This window comes from Lactuca sativa, chromosome 4, assembly GCF_002870075.4.
Source record: "Lactuca sativa cultivar Salinas chromosome 4, Lsat_Salinas_v11, whole genome shotgun sequence".
In the NCBI taxonomy this organism is placed as follows: domain Eukaryota; kingdom Viridiplantae; phylum Streptophyta; class Magnoliopsida; order Asterales; family Asteraceae; genus Lactuca; species Lactuca sativa.
The window spans coordinates 205,737,225-205,755,027 of NC_056626.2; the positions used below are offsets into that span (position 1 = coordinate 205,737,225).

Sequence of the window (17,803 nt, forward strand, 5' to 3'; positions counted from 1 at the left end):
AATCAGGCGACTCTAGCCCTAATATATGAAATACATAGCCAATCTTCTAGCATGCATCATTAATATCTCAATAATAAATCATAACACGAATAAGTAAGGGTATTTTGGGAAATCATCGTTCGGGAATTGGCTGATTGTACACACTTCTCTTTCTCGTTTTTCTCTTAGAAACTCTTGCTCGTTTTTTTTTTTTTGAAAAATCGTTTCTTTTGAAATTTCTCTCAAATCCTCAGTTTGAGTCCAGCCTTACACTGTTAAGGTTATCCTAGCCTCGATTACTATGAGCGGTGGTCTCCAAATGACCATCTCCTCTTTTAAGGAGAGTGCATGGTCTACATAGTTCTCTGGTCCTACTGGTGGGTTTTGTAAGTCATTTGGAATGGCGTTCTTGTTACTTGTGGGGGATCGGATTTACACTGTTGCACACCGGGTTTTGCATATGGTCTTTATTACTCCATGAAGGAGGGTTGGAAACGGGGAGTCAATTCGGGTTACTCGTGACCCAAACGGGCATCTGATTCGTGAGGGTGTTAGCTATCGGAGTTTGGTGCTTGTCAATTGTGGATCAGATTGTCTTTTGTGGAGATGCGCCCTAAATCGGGTAGGAGTCAATTACTCAACTCGTTTTTGCATGTGTATCGTTTTTTTAGGTATGTTTATCCCAAGAGTACCTATATGGGATGGTTACATATCTGGGAAGACAAAGGTGAAAAGGGTCTCGGGTCTACTAGTTGGGTAAAGCTCATCAAGTTTTTCCCTGGTGCTTTCATCCTTATTGGGTTCTTAGTCGGAATTCTCTCTTTCACAATTCATCCCCTGGTGTTCCTTAGGATCCATTTCTGGGTTTTTCCTCTTGGGCTTCTTTTGGTTTCTCCTTGCCATATCCGTACATTGTCAACCAAGTTCCAAACTTGATTGTCATACATGGACTGAATCTCGTTGTTCGTAGCCTCTTTCCATTTTGCAGACTCGGGGCTGCCATGGCTTCCTTGTAGTTGTTAGGTTCATCCAAATTTACCAGTGTGTTATCACTGATAAATGCATCATCCTCAAATGTTATATGAAAACCATATAGCACAGGTGGAACACTAACTCTACCAGACCGCCTTAGAGGTACGAACTTGTCAATTGGCTCGACCGGAGTTTCCTCCTTGGGTTGAGTGCTAGTGTTTGAGGTTCCTTCACCGCTTGACTCTTGAAACTTTTCAAGGTGAATTTGACTCCCACTGTCCTCTTGGCATATGTGTTCTCTTTCGCAAAAGACTCATCTCCTCGCAACGAAGACAACATTGTCACTCGTCTATAGAAGAGATATAAAAAGGACTTTTGTAGGTAGCCGATGAAAATACATGGCTCACTCCAAGGTTTGAGCTTGTCGTGAGTGTCGCGTCTCACGAAAGCCTCACAACCCCAAACTTTGATGTGGTCTAACGAGGGAACCTTTCGTGTCCACATCTCGTGAGGTGTTTTGGAAACCCTTTTGGTAGGGGCTAGATTAAGGATATGGGCAGCAATATCTAAGGCATACCCCCAGAATGAGATAGGTAACGAAGCTCGACTCATCATGGAACAAACCATGTCTAGCAAGGATCTATTGCGCCTCTCAGACACACCATTAAGTTGTGGTGTCCTAGGTGGCTTCGATTGTGAAACAATTCCACATTCCTTAAGATAGTCAAGGAACTCGATACTAAGATACTTTCCTCCTCGATTGGATCGCAACATCTTTATCTTCCTACCTAATTGACTCTCCACTTCTTGCTTAAACTCCTTAAACTTTGCAAAAGTTTCTGACTTATGTTTGATTAAGTAGATGTGATAACCCGGAATTTCCATTATGTACAAACAATATCACTTCAATAGAAGTTATATCAGTCACAGTAAACTTTCAGACTTTTCCGTATAAGTTTGAGTGATTCAGGGTTTACACTTCAGGAAATATCAGGAGAGTGGATGCCCTAGGGTTGTGTGCAACACTGTTATTCCAACACTCTATTATATTAGAGATCATTTCGGGAATAAAATATTTTCTGCCAAAAATCTCAGGACTATAAATAGAATTCTGAAACAATTTCATTCATTATTTACATTTACAACTAGAGAAAAGTCATTTTCTCTCTCACGGATCTTCGGGGTTTTATCCCAAATCGTGAGTACCTCTCTCTAGTAGTGTTATATAGCTTAAAATGTGTTCATAACATAGATTACATAGCTAAATAACTAGATTTAGAAGTTTACTCCCCAAGGTGTTCTTGGGCGGTAAACTCCCGAAACAATGCCTAAACCTTCCCTTATGTTATGCTACTACCTTAGACTCATATATATGTGTGTTAGGGACAAGAATACAACCAAGAAAAACAAAACCAAAAACTTGAATGAAAGGGTGCTTTTAAGGCACCTAAAGCCTTAGACAATTACTAGGAATTGTTTCCACTTAAATCAAGGACCAAAACACATCAAAAACACCCCTCAAAGTGAGTTCACGGCCCTAATAAGGTTCTTGGGTCGTGAACATCAAACAAAGGCACCAAAGTGTGCCTAAGGCCTTCATATGCTTGGGATAAAAGTCTAAGACCTATACTATATGTGCAAGGGACTTGAAAGCATCAAAAACATCATTCCAAGGGAGTTTACGGCAGTAAACTCCAAAGGAATTGGCCTTGGGGCCGTAAACTCATCAAAGGAGTGTTTCTATGCCCTAAACCCTTCCAAGAATTAAACCACCAAGTTGGAATACTTCTAGGGATCATTTAACACCTCAAAACAACCAAGGACATTAAGTCTTGGAGTTTACAGTCGTAAACTCTAGAGTTTACAACCGTAAACTCCATGTGCGAGGTTATATGGAGAGTAAACTCAAGTATAGGGTCCTTTGGAACCCTAAACCCAAGTGCCTTGTCCCACAATAGCTTAGATGCAATCCTTAGGGCTTATAACACTTATATAAAGTATTTATTATGTTGTAGGATGTCTTAACATTTCAATTAGTAATTTAAGACTAATTGAGTGCATATATGTGTGATTATATGTTCATTAGGATCGTTGTGTGTGTACAAGTCCTCACTTGACACCTAACAATCCTACACGTTCAGTTCATCCAAACCACCATCTACAGGTGAGTTCATACCCCTAAATGAATATTTTAAATGTTTTTAAATGCTTTAATGGGGGGGGGGAGATACAAGTAGAAAACATCATGTTATTAAATCACTCATACGTATTTTATAACTGTGTTTTCATCCAGCAGATTTCACATACTACAAAATGTGATGCATGAAATGGTTTTCTATCTTAAAATACCTTGATAAACAAAAGTATTGGTTTTGAATTGTTTATTAACATGACATCAAGTCACTCTTAATTATTATTCAAAACTCTTAGATATCTTGCAAAACCATTACCTTTACCTTCTTGAACAATCAATTACCTTCTAGTTAATTATCATAGGGATAGTTAGAAGAAACAAAACATTATTCCTATTACAAGGAATTACACAAGAGTCAGTTCATTCATGAGTCTATACCAGTACATTACCTGATACATGAGTACATTTACATATGATTACATGATACATGAATACATTAGCATATGATTACATGATACATGAGTACATTTACATATGATTACATGATACATGAATACATTAGCATGACATCAAGTCACTCTTAATTATTATTCAAAACTCTTAGATATCTTGCAAAACCATTACCTTTACCTTCTTGAACAATCAATTACCTTCTAGTTAATTATCATAGGGATAGTTAGAAGAAACAAAACATTATTCCTATTACAAGGAATTACACAAGAGTCAGTTCATTCATGAGTCTATACCAGTACATTACCTGATACATGAGTACATTTACATATGATTACATGATACATGAATACATTACATGAGTACCTTTACGTAGATACGTTACCTGTGTATATTTACACGAATACTTGTATCTCGAATTACGAGGATGATTTATTAGTACCTTCTGTGCAAATCTTCCTGCCTATCCCTAGTACCTCAGGATATCTAGACGGGACCCTATCCCTAGTACCTCGGGATATCTAGACGGGACCCTATCCCTAGTACCTCGGGATAAATGGACGGGACTAACCATTCCGGAACCCAATTGTTAGCACCAGTGGGTGATGAACATCTACGGATACCTAAGGTTAATACTTATACTAGGTAGATCGATTTCGAGACTAACCCTCCCTCCACCCTGCTGCTGCTACATAGGATGAGTGGACAATCTTCGGATGTTCATTAGGTTATACCTTTCGCTTATTGCGATGTTGTGTTACTCCTAGTACCCAGCGATAACACTTACATTAGTACATTTTCCTATTTACTTTATTTTGTGATACATTCACATAAACGAGGAGTTAGACTAAGTACTTTTACTACTAGTCCATAGAAAGGAAAAGCTATCATTTTTACTAACAAAACATTCGGGTCTTGGTAGAAGACTACATTTCATACTAGTAGGAAATAAGGGATTTCTTAAGGTTTTTCATACTTATATCAACTGTCTTACTTAAAGGTTTTACATGACATTCATAACAGTTTTTCAAAACAAGACAAGGACACTTAAATACTTATGAATTCACCAGCTTTAAGCTGATACTCGCTTTCAAAATAACTTGTATTCTCAGGTCACCAGTAGACAGGTACGATGGCCAGGTTTTGAGAAGACGGAGCACAGACAAGTGTCATTTTTTATTTTGATTGTATATTTTTGGTGTCTTATTACAATGAAAGAACACACATGTATTAAAACTTAACTTATAATGCAATGGATGATGTTGTTGCTTATTTACTACTTTACACTGTTGTGATACTGTACATGACGTCCTCCATCCCGGAACGTTTCCGTTGTTCTTGGTTTTGGGGTGTGAGAGTAGACATAGCTATACCTATTGTAATCATCAGTAAAAGTCACATAGAAGTGGTTAGCATCCCTTGTAGCGGTTCTGAATGGTCCACATACATCAGTGTGTATGAGATCTAACAAACCTTCACCCCTTTCACAAGTACCAGTGAAGGGTGACTTGGTCATCTTTCCAAGTAAACAATATTCGTAAGTGTCATCCAATTTTAAGTCGAATGACTCCAAGACTCCATCATTTTGGAGTTGGGCTATGTGCTTCTTATTGACATGTCCAAGACGACAATGCCACAAGCATGCCTTGTCCAAAACATTGGACGAATCAATGTTCAACACATTATTTCCTAAGTTGTCTACAACCATCACAGTTTCATATATACCATTGCTAGGTAATGCTTCAAAATAAAATACACCATTGTAATAAGCATTAATACCACCAATTTCATTATTAAAAGAAACGGTAAAATCTTGTATATACAAACTGTGAAAGGAAATAATATTTCTCGCCATATCGGCTGAGTAACAACAATTATTCAAATCTAAATTTAAACCATTACTAAGCAATAAAGAATAAACTTCAATCTTGGTTACAGGCGACACTTTCCCATTTACCATGATTAAGTTTATCTTCCCATGCTCCAATTCCCTACTTCTTTTTAGTCCTTGCAAATTAGAACAAATGTGAAATCCACAACTTGTATCAAGGACCCAAGAATTAGCACGTGATGAGTTATTAGATTGAATAGTGTAAATACCTGCAAATGAGGGCTTGATCTTGCCATCCTTTATGTCCTGCAAGTACTTGGGTAGCATCGTTTCCAATGCCCTTTTTCATGGCAGTGGAAGCACTCTGCATCCTTCGGATTGGAAGAGGGATTAGCATAACCAACTTTGGTCCCACTAGAAGAGGATCCATCAAGATACTTTCCCTTGCAGCTCTTGTAAGGAGCCTTCCTCTTATTTCCCTTCCCATGTTCGATTGCCATAACAGGGGCAGAAGTAGTAGTGGTAGGAGTAGACACAACCGACTTGCCTTTCAAGTTGCTTTCTGCAATTCTTAGAAGGCCTTGAAGCTTGCTAAGAGTGACCTCCTCCTTGTTCATATGATAAGTCATACGAAACTGATCATAACAAGAAGGTAAAGAGTGTCGAATAATATATATAGCCAACTCTTCATCAAAACTGACATTCAATTTAAGCAAGCGGTCCACAAATCTCTGCATATTTTGCAAGTGGGCCGTGATGGGTTCACCATCCTTTATTTTGGTTGTGATCATGGATGCAATGATCTCATACCTCTCCTGCCGAGCACTTTGATGGTATCTTTCCATGAGTCTTGATACATTTCAAAAGGATAGTAGTCCTCATAGGACTTCTGCAGCTCAACAATCATGGTAGCAATCATTAGACACGACACCTTTATCGCATCCCTCTCATGAGTAGTATGTTCAGCAATTTGTTCGGGAGTATCAGTAGTGACATCAATCTCCTTAAGCTCTTTATCCAGGACATATTCTTTGTCCTCATAACGAATAGCCACTTGGATGTTTCGAATCCAGTCATTGAAGTTCGAGCCATCGAAAATGACCCTCCCATATAGGTTCATGAGGGAGAAAGAGCCTGAAAGGATTGGATTGGAAGCATTATTTGGGATAGACATCTGAAAAAGAAGAAGAACAAAGTTTAGGTTAGATGAGAATCCTTAATATTACACCCGAATGAAATATTAAGGCTAGGACCCAACACAATATTCTACAATTGCGAAAAGGGGTGTCGTAATCCAATTATAAAATATTTGAAGGTAGGTAAATGATGATTTACCAATTTCTACCATGAAAAACGAAATAAGTTATTAAGTTTTAATTGGATTGAAATTCCTAAATCCTTTGAGATTCATTAAACTTTTCAATGACATGTTCAAATCTCGATTGCGCCCTTCAGGCTTGTGACTAGGATGCCAAGGATCACAAACAAGGTGTGAATAACCATGCAAATTAGCTTGGTACACCCAATGTTACAAATCACCTAATCAATGTGTCGGTTAACCACACACACTTCATTGATCTATGATTAACATCAAGCTACCCTTTGCCACATATTATTAGTCCCAGATTAGTGTGTCAGTTAACCACACACGCTCCTCTAATGACTTAACAAGGTGCAAAGTGTAATTTCATGGATTAGCACCATTTTCACATTTTCCTAAAGTAATTAATATTGGGAATTTAATAAAAAATTTAGTTACTTTATATTTATCATTATAATTTTAACGAGGAAAAATTAATGTCTTATCCTACCCGTTCAGCTAACGACCCTCCACCAGTGAAGGAAGCGGTGGGTGAGAGTAGACACCCATTAAATCATCATTTTATAGGCAGTAACCTTATACCCCCTTATAAATTGGCTTCGTGAATGAGGCCTACTAACGGTAAGACCGACTTGTCTTATACATATATATATATATATATATATATATATATATATATATATATATATATATATCATATTATTAAACTTATAATATTATAAAGTATAAGGGTTGAATTTTAACTTTTAAAAGTCTAGGGTTTGGAATTAAAGTTTCATTAGTGAGACTTTACAAATTCCAAAACTTGAGGGCAAGTTTTGAAACTTATCAAAACTCTTCATATCCATAACTTATGAGTTTAATTGTATTTTAATGGATGAAACCTTTCATTTTCCATAACTTGAGAACAGGTTATGGAGGTCATTAAAATTCATTTAGATCAATTTTCTAACAACTAAAATATCACATAATTCATGATTGACCTAACTAACTCATAAACAAGATAATTCCAAGTCAACAATTTACAAGCAACTTTGTTTATCACATAAAACAACAATTTTCTCAAAACTTTGACAATTATTTTGTTGTTAGATGAGTACAAGCACTACCAAATTAGAAAAAAACATTTTTAATGATCCAAAAGAGTTTGTGGTAGTGTTCCCAATCTAATCTATGCCAAGAAACTCGAAATTCTGAAAACAGAGCCTGCAACTCATCGATGATGGGTCTTGAGCATTACAACAATCATATGGTGCACATGCAAACTCTAAAGCTTTGTATCTAGGTTTCTCTAATTGTACATGCAAATCATCCAAAGCTTGTAAACCCTAGATCTAGCATACAAAATCAGAATTAAGAACTAAAACAAGTTTAGATGATTACCTTTCAGTTGATGCTTGAAGATCCTTGACCTGAGAGCTTAGTATCACAAATGTAATACCTCTAATCGATCACAAACACCAAGACAATTGGAAGAATGTAAGAAAGAGAGGGAGGAGGGAGGTGATTTTCGGCTCTAGCAATCCTTTTACGGTTAGGGCATCCGAAAATATGATGCCTAGGGTCCCTTCATATAGGTGAGGAGTTAGGGTTTCAATCAAACACTTATCCGGTTGCTTAGGCTCTAAGCAACCCATAAGATCCTTCTGGAATCCCTTCATTGGACGAATTCTTAAGGCCTTATCCATAAGAATTCGTCCACCCTATCTTTAGGGTTTCCTCAACCTACTTTGCAACTATCCAATATTTACAATATCAGTCCCCTAGGTTTAATTAATATCTTTTGATCACAAAATTAATTCTTAGTTAATTCTTGACCAATATTAATTAAATAATATGATTTCCCTTTTAATATAATATTCATATAATATATTAATAAACCATATTTATCCTCTTTCTCTACAATTCATCCAGTCAAGTTGCTTTGGTGAAGACAACTCAAAAGGGCCATGCTACAACCAGGTGAAGTACATACCAAATATAGTTATGGACTTAGACACATAATCCAATAGTCTCCCACTTGGACAAGTCTAATAACTACAGATGCAAGTTTGAGTTCAAAATCCGATTAGCAATCGTAGCTCTCAAAAGCCGCTGTCGAACTCTGACACGTCCTTTAGATAAGGGATCATATAGTCCTCCGTTCTCAAGATATCATGTGGACAATCACATGGAACATAGTCATACTTATTATCCAGCAGTTTGTTTCTCGATCTCTGATTTATCTAACATAGAGCTTATCTGAACACATCAACTTAGTCCTGACCGGTCCCGATACATAAGTCAAACCAAATCATTGAGGGGCCCAAGATATCACTTTTACCCTCGAAGGATAAAAGGAATAGATAAACTTTGACTTATATGCATTTACTATTTACTCATCAAATTACACACAACAATGCGTTTTATAACATCAAGTTACTGATGTGTTTACGCATTATCAATACACAACTAACTCGCAAACAATAAACCATACATCTAGGTTTTAAGACTATTTGATATTATCGTCTCACAATCACTCGTGATTTAATTTTCCATGAAGTGATTCATGTGAGTGCGGGTTTAATCTAATACTCAAATCATATTTCATAAGCACCCATGAATGTTGCAACAAACCTTTGCTATGTCTAAACACTTAGACAATCTACAAACCAATTCATGACAATCTTCTTTCATACATACTTCCAAAGTATGAGCGACTGTGGATAGTTTAAATAATCTTATTATTTAGGAAGTCAAAACATGCAAAATTAAACAATAGTAAATAATTGACATAAGACTGTAACATTACTCATAAATAATACTCCTTTATTTAATCATAAAAATGTCAATTAAATATATCTATTACAAGTTTCTATGGCTATCTAATCACTAAAACTAATATCGTCCTTCAGCCCAATGCTCCTAGTGTGCTGCAAGTGCTTAACCTTACTCAATCCCTTCGTATGGGGATATGTTGGGTTCTCTTCTGACGATACCCTATTTACTACGAGGATTCTCTCTTCTACCCGATGTCTAATGTAATGATATTTCGTGTCGATATTCCTGGATCTGCCATGATCCCTCGATTCCTTGGTTAAGGCAACCGCACCTTCGTTATCGTAGAAAATCTCCATAGGCTCCTTTATGGCTGGCACAACTCCAAGGTCTCCGATGAAGTTCTTCAACCATATTGCCTCCTTTGACGATTCGCTCGGTGCTATGTATTCTGATTCGCACAGTGAATCAACTATGGTCTCCTGCTTGGAACTTTTCCAAGTCACTGCCCCTCCATTTAGGGTAAAGACCCATCCCGACTGAGAGCGGAAGTTGTCTCGGTCGGTCTGAAAACTGGCGTCACTATACCCTCGCACCCTTAAGTCATCACTCCCACTAAGGATAAGAAACCATTCCATAGTCCTCCAAAGGCACTTACGAATATTCTTTACTGCGGTCCAATATGCTCTACTAGGGTTCCCTTGATATTTGTTGACCATGCACAAAGCGAAGGCCACACTAGGGCGAGTACAAGTCCTAACATACATGATCGAGCCAACTGCAGAAGAATAAGGTACTCGAGTAATCTCTACTATCTCGGCTTTGGTACTCGGGCTTTGAGTCTTACTCAACTTGGTATTTCTTTGGATTGGTAACTCCCATTTCTTGAAATTTTCCATACTAAAATGCTTTAGTATCTTATCCAAGTAAGAACTTTGACTAAGTCCTAATAGTCTTTTACTCCTGTTTCTCACTATACTTATCCCAAGAATATAGGCAACTTCTTCGAGGTCCTTCATAGCGAAGCACTTCCCAATCCAGGACTTAACTTCCTGCATGGTTGGGATGTTGTTTCCTATGAGTAGTATATCATCGATATACAAAACGAGAAAGCTAACTATACTCCCACTGTCTTTGACATACACACATGACTCATCCTCGCTTCTTGAGAAACCAAACTCTTTGACTTTTTCATCGAAACAAAGATTCCATCTGCGAGACGGTTGTTTCAATCCATAAATGGATTTCTCAAGTTTACACACTCTATTAGGGTGCTTTGCATCGACAAAACCCTCTGGCTGACTCATGTAAACATCTTCAGCCAACTTTCCATTATGGAAAGCGGTTTTGACATCCATCTGCCATATTTCATAGTTATGAAACGCAGCTATGGCTAGCATAACCCTTATAGAATTTATCTTTGCTACTGGTGAGAAGGTCTCATCATAGTTAGCTCTATGAGTTTGACTAAAGCCCTTCGCAACCAGTCGCGCCTTATATGTGTGTACTTTCCCATCCATGTCGGTCTTCTTCTTGAAGATTCATTTGCACCTGACTGTCTTACAACCCGGTACATTGTCAACCAAGTTCCAAACTTGATTGTCATACATGGACTGAATCTCGTTGTCTATAGCCACTTTCCGTTTTGCAGACTCAGGGCTTGCCATGGCTTCCTTATAGTTGTTAGGTTCATCCAAATTTACTAGTATACTATCACTAATAAACATATCACCCTCAGTTGTTATATGAAAACCATACAACACGGGTGGAACTGTAACATCCGGATTCCCAGGTATTGTATTTTATTCTTTTATTTTTGGAAGTTGTGAGGAGACTCGGTGAGTTGGTGTCTAAACTCGTCGAGTATGGTCGCGGATTCGTATCCGAGTTCACAGCTGGACTCGGCGAGTTCATGAGTGGACTCGGCGAGTCCACGCTATTTAATGAAACCCTAATTTCCAGGGTTTGGGACCTATTTAAAGGCCCTTAGGGCCGTCATTTGCGGCCACCAACCCCCAGAGAGAAACCCTAAGAGATCTAGAGCGTTTGTGAGGAAGGAGAGGCCATTCTTGATCCTTTTGTTGGTGTTTTGCAAGAAGGAGGTGATCAATGCAAGAGTAGGCTGAAGGAGGTGCGATTTTGGTGATTTCTGAGTTCTTAGAGACCATATTGAGGTATTTTGATCGGACCTTCTTCAGTTTTGGTGTTGATTCTTAGTGTTAGGGTTTTCTCACTACAAGAAAAAAGGCCTTTAATGACACGCAATTTATGACGCCCACGTATTTACGATAGGCAAAAGTGTGTGAGGTAAAAATAATGTCATCTCTTTAAAAATTTGAAGGATTTAGTGCGCTCATTTTTGCGCCCTAAAATTTGTGTCAGAAAAAAATAAAAATAAAAACACGGAAGACACCCATCATAAACGCGTGTTCTGTGCACCGTGTCGCTTTATATTTTTTAAACGCGCGTTCCTGTTACAAAATGGGGACCAAAACTAGGGCTTTTTTTTCAAGAACGTCACGAGGACTATCATTCTCGCATATCTCACATCCTTCATATCTGCCCTAACCCACCACCACCGCCACCAACACTCACCATCTCTTTTGGCCTCACAAAGCGGCGACGCACCCCCCCCCCTAACGCACTTGTATTTTGTTTAGGGTTACGAGATAAGACATGAAGAGCAACGAATCATTAACCCTAGAGGAGGTAAAAAAAGTTCGAGAAGTTCAGAAGAACTATTATTACTTGTGAGATTTGTTCAAATGTTATTATCTGAAAAAGAAGGTGGTGAAGAAGAGTCGTGGTCTCAATTGATAGAGGGCTTTGGATGGGCCATCTGATTTCAAATATTTGGTGTAATTTAGGGCTTCGGATGGGCCATCTGATTTCAAATATTCGGTGTAATTCAGTAAACAGATGACTGGTATGATGAGCGGAGAAAATCGATTCAGCGAAGAAGGAAAAGATGCATCAGATTTAATGGAGAAAGCAACAGAAGCAACAAGTGATCTGTACACGATACGTGACACTTACTTCCCTTCAGACCTTAATGAAAAATTTTCCAAATTGGAAACGCAATCTCAAATCGCTCTCAATCTCCTCGATTCCGTTCCTCCTGGTACGCTTCCCTCGAAACCCTACGATTTTTAGCTTTCACAATTGTAATCGTCTCTCTATATGTGTGTGCTTTTAGTGTACAGTCGCTTATTTTGTTTGAATGGCATGATATGATTTCTCGTAGCAGAAGGTTAATCGAATACAAGCTAGGTTACGTGTTAATTATCGATTAGAGTGGTAGAAAAAGCGCATTAGAATTCCAATATATCAATGAAGATGAAGATTCAGTTTCTTGAAATTGATCTGCAGTTGCAAAGTCTTTAACCTAGATTCTTGTTTGGAATTTTCAAATTCAAATGCTATTCCCACATCATATGTTATCTTGGTTGTTGTTTATGTTATATATATATATATATATATATATATATATATATATATATATATATATAGTTTTTTTTTAATCTAAACGTTTTTTTATAAGTCTTTAGGTGCTGATAATCAAGAGGAAATTGTTGCTAAAAGCATAAAACACGCAAAGGAAGCTAGTGCTTTAGATGTCAAGGATGGGAAGTCATGGTGTAAGATGCTTTTTATATGTACGATTAATAAAGCCTACAATTACTTTCACACCCTTCTATTTCATTTAGTTCATAAAATTTATCCTTTTTTTTCCTTTTAATTTAATTTGGGTTCAGAAACTGTAGAAGGTTTACCACTTGACATGCAAATGCTAGAGGAACAGAAGTTTGCTTTCAAGGTAATACAGAATCACTAAGACCTGACGTGTGTGTATATATATGCATATTTTTACACGCATACTTATACCTGGATCTAATAATAAGTTTACTATCCCTCTTCATTCTCAATATGTAGTTATCAAACCTGAAGATAGATGCAATTCAAAAGATGGATAAACTAAAAGTGCTACAACTAAACTTCGTGCAGCTCACTAGGTCCTACGAGAACTTTTCAGAAGACTTAAGATGGCTCTGCTGGCTTGGATCCGATTCAAGAACCATACCAAATTGGAAGTATTTGAACCACCCATGGTAGGGAATCCGATAAACTTTTTATGTTTAGCTTCTCAATTCTTAGTTAACGTCTCTATTGCTGTAATTAGTGGATTGGAAGTACATGAGTGTGGTGTGAGATAAAGTCAACGTCTCTATTGCTTTCATGTAACAACCATTACTACTGGCCAATATCAGAAGGTATAATGTTTTTTTTTGTCAAATTTATCGTTTGATTAAGAAATCACGATTCCACATAAAACTCTTATTAAACAAACACATAATCCTTTTTCTCTGTATCTAACTAGTTACTTTATGAGATAAAAATAGTAAACCAAGTAAAGCTTTTTTTTGGCCTTTCAGATCGCATGCCTGAGTTTAGAAAGTAGAAGCTAGTCGTGTACTCGTGCCCTGCTGCTACTACTTCAGATGAGATCAATGTTTGGTCCTTTCTTAATTGCTTGAAACTTAAACAAAACCACAATTTCATAAGCAAAGCCACAATTTCCAGTGATTAATTGCTTGAAACTTAAACAGATCAAGATTATTAAAATGAATTGAAAGTATTCGTTCCAATATTTGTTCATTTGAACAAACAAAGTGGTGCATACAGTCATACAGATTTGAATGCACTTAATTAAAAACCAACTCAATAATTCCTTGAGATTTTGATGATATTCTTTTCTGCAACATTGAATCATAAATCATCATTTTTTCTCTTAATCTCATGCAACTAAAAAAGCATCATCACCTTCTAAAACATTTAGAGAATGTATCCAATGCACTAGCTGTAAGTAAAATCTCAAATCCATATATTAATTTTATAATATTTTCTTTATTAGTGTTTTACTTGTTATACTTGTGATTGGAAATAATATGCAGTCTACAAAGAGACTTGAAAACATTGACTGGAAATTAGACGAACAGAAGGAAATAAGTACACTTATTTCAAACGATGTAAGTCTCCTACTTTACAATTTATATAAAATTAATAGTTTCAACATTTTATCATAATTATATAATTAAAGATGTTTATAATTTGAGTTTTACTTTACACATGTAAATGAAGTTAGGTTGAATCTTAATTAAATAGGTTATGCCATTGATATGATCCGCCAAATGGTGGCTGGACTTGTAAGTTTCCATTTTTTTCATATTATTAATAAATATCAAACACAATAATTTCAAGTGTTGAAGAAATCCCACAAACACATTTTGGCATGCATTGTAATTAATTAACTTTCTACAGTATAATCGACAACACTTCAATCCAATGTTCACATGGGAAAGTACCAGTTTCCAAGATTTTCTCCATGAAAAGGTTATCAGCCATAGCTTGGCATAAAATATCTTCCAAGGTATGTAATATGTTTAGGTTTAAGAACACATGAGAAATTTCCGTATTTGACCCTGACTTTGACTTTTTTGACTTTTTTGGGTTCTATAACTATTATATGGTTAAATACAATAAATAGCAATGTACTTTCATTATGATTCTTACTTGTGTTCCTCTTCTATTATGGTGATTAATATATATATATATATATATATATATATATATATGTGTGTGTGTGTGTGTATATATATATATATATATATATATATATATATATATATATATTGTCTGATTTTGTGGTATAGTGGGTTCTGGAATCAACATTTAGAAGGGGGCAGTTGAAACCCATTCAGAGCATGGTGTGTCTAGTGTATAATAAATGTCTAGGGTTCTAGAAGGAGTTGAAGTTCTTGAAGGGGTTGTTCGGGTAGATGGGGTAGAAGGTAAGAAGAAACAGAAGCAGAGCTTGTGTTTAAAATATTGGTGTTTCTGCTAGAATAGTTTGTATATTATGTGGTGGAGACGGAGGATTGAGTCACTGAATTGCTTCTTGCAGGTCTTGAAGGATGACTGGTCTCAGATTGAGATACAAATAGTTGTAATTCAGGGACACTGATGAAGATGATGATGGTGAATGATTATCCTAGAATGTTCATTGTAACAGATCATGGCAGTAGAATTAGAAAAGAAAACTAACCCTTGAATTTTTGTTTATGGAACTTGATCTTACTGAAGACTTGATTCTCGCAGTGACACGTGCAGGTTGTTGAGACTCTTTTGCATCCAAAGAAGGAAAGAGAGGAGTTCCTGGGGGAGTTATAAGCTTGTTAACACAAAAGGTAATGATTCATATTTGTAATTCGAATCTTATGGTTTCAGATATTAAGGAAGAACAGATTTAAAAGCAGTTTTATTAGGTTCTTAAGTGTAAGTACAAGAGATGATATCGGGTAATCAATGAGAATTCATGGAAAATCAATCGACAAACACAATAATTGGAAATGGGGAGTTAAGTAGTATACTAGTGTATAGAACAGGAGGGTATCTATTAGTACACAACTGGAATTGTTATGTAAAACAAATAATCGTATTGATTAAAGAATGGGAACAATCGAAATGTTAGCATAAATCCAAAGAAGAGGCATATTATAACAATGTTTAAAATCCTGGAAAACGATGTCGTTTATGTTGGGAATAATTTTTCAAAAGCAACATTTTTAGTTTCTTCTGATCACTGTTTTTTTGTTCACAGGCTGATGAGGTTGCTAAGACAGCTGCAAATAACATCTCTGAGTTGCAAAACAAGCTTGAAGGCTCAAAATCTTCTAAAGAGGAGCAAGATCATCAAGAAGCATCTGATAAAGATCAAGAAAGTGAAGATGAAGATGATAAGAAGCGCAAGGCTGCTCTTGAAAGACTTGAGAAAGCCAGTGAAGACACAATCCTTGGCCAAGCAAGTTCAAAATGATAGTTGCATAACTAACTTGTGTTATCAATACTTTCCCACTTTTGATTTTATTCTCAATCTTTGATTTTTTTTATCCTACAGGGGATAAAGGCTATTGACAGTTCTGTGGAGAACTTTGCTTCAGGAGGTTGGCAGGCTCTTAGTAATGCATGGAAAGGGGGTTCCACTTTTGTTCAGAAGTAGGTCAACTTATTGGCATGATGACATCTATTTTTCTTATGTGAAATTAATCAAATCAAATGAATCTTTATTAATTATTTATGTTCTTCAGACAGTAAAACTCTATACAGCAAGGTGGTATACCTGCAGGAGGCTCTATTGCACCATCTCTTTTAGAGGTTAGCACAAACCCTTCCTTGTTTTTATCTACTACTAAAAGTTTCTGTTTGTGGTTGTTTCTTTTTCTTTTAACTGATTAATTGAACAGACTGGAAGAGCTTTTACTGCTAAGGGGTTGCAAGTTCTTGAGTATGTTGGAAAAGAAATTGTTGATCTTTTGATTGCAGAATCAGGAATGGAAGTTGACAAAAATGGTGGTGAAGGTGGACATGGAACTGAAGATGATCAGTTATTGGAGGAAATAACATTTAACAGATGCTTTTACATCTATGGAGGTCCAGAGCACCTGGAGGTAGTACATTCTTCCATCATTTTTTATAATCCACTTGACATGACCTGGTTTATTTAATTTTGTAGCTTAGCTGTTCCAGGTCTGTCCAATTTAGTGGCACCAGAGGATCTTGTGACTTCAGAACATTTGGTCACTCTCATTGCTGTTGTCCCCAAGTTTTCACAGAAGGATTGGTTGTCAAGTTACGAGACACTGACCACTTATGTTGATTTAAAATTGTGGTTCAGATTCGCGATTTTGAATATAATTCAGAAAGTCAAGAGAGCCAAAAACAGGAGCTGGGAAAACTGACTGAAGACCAGGAATCGCTGAGAAACTCTCTTTTGAATTGGTGTTATACAAGTTATAGGGAGGTACTTGTATCTCTCAAAATCTTCTTCTTACTATTAATGTTGAACTTGTTATGGTTAATTCACGCCTGTTCACAACTATTAGCTAGCAAAAAAACCTAAATGTACCAACTTAACTTCAACCCAACTGCAGGTTTTCACTTCCTGGATGCACTTTTGTGCTGTATGTTTGTTTGCTGAGAGCATTTTGAGATACGGATTTCCACCTTCATTTCTGGTAATTAAATTTTGCATCTCATCCAAGGACAAACTGGAGAAGTGAGTTGAAGAGCTGACATGGAGATTAGACTTTGAAAAGCATTTGAGGGTATATTTTTTTTATATTTCTTGTATCTAATTACTTTGTAAATTTTTGTTACAACTATTGATTTGTTTTATCTTTCCATGGAACGATTATTTGTATGACATTAAATTTTATGCAATGGATTGTATTTTTTGTATATGATATTTTATTTGTTTATTATGAGACATTAAATACAAATTTAATCTGAAAATTAGTAAATC

At 36.5% G+C, this 17,803-nt stretch overlaps 1 pseudogene; it reads left to right on the plus strand.

The window, feature by feature from the left end:
• The first annotated feature begins 15,817 nt into the window (after positions 1-15,817).
• LOC111902285 (V-type proton ATPase subunit C-like) lies at positions 15,818-17,561 on the plus strand (annotated as a pseudogene).
• The last annotated feature ends 242 nt before the right edge of the window (positions 17,562-17,803 follow it).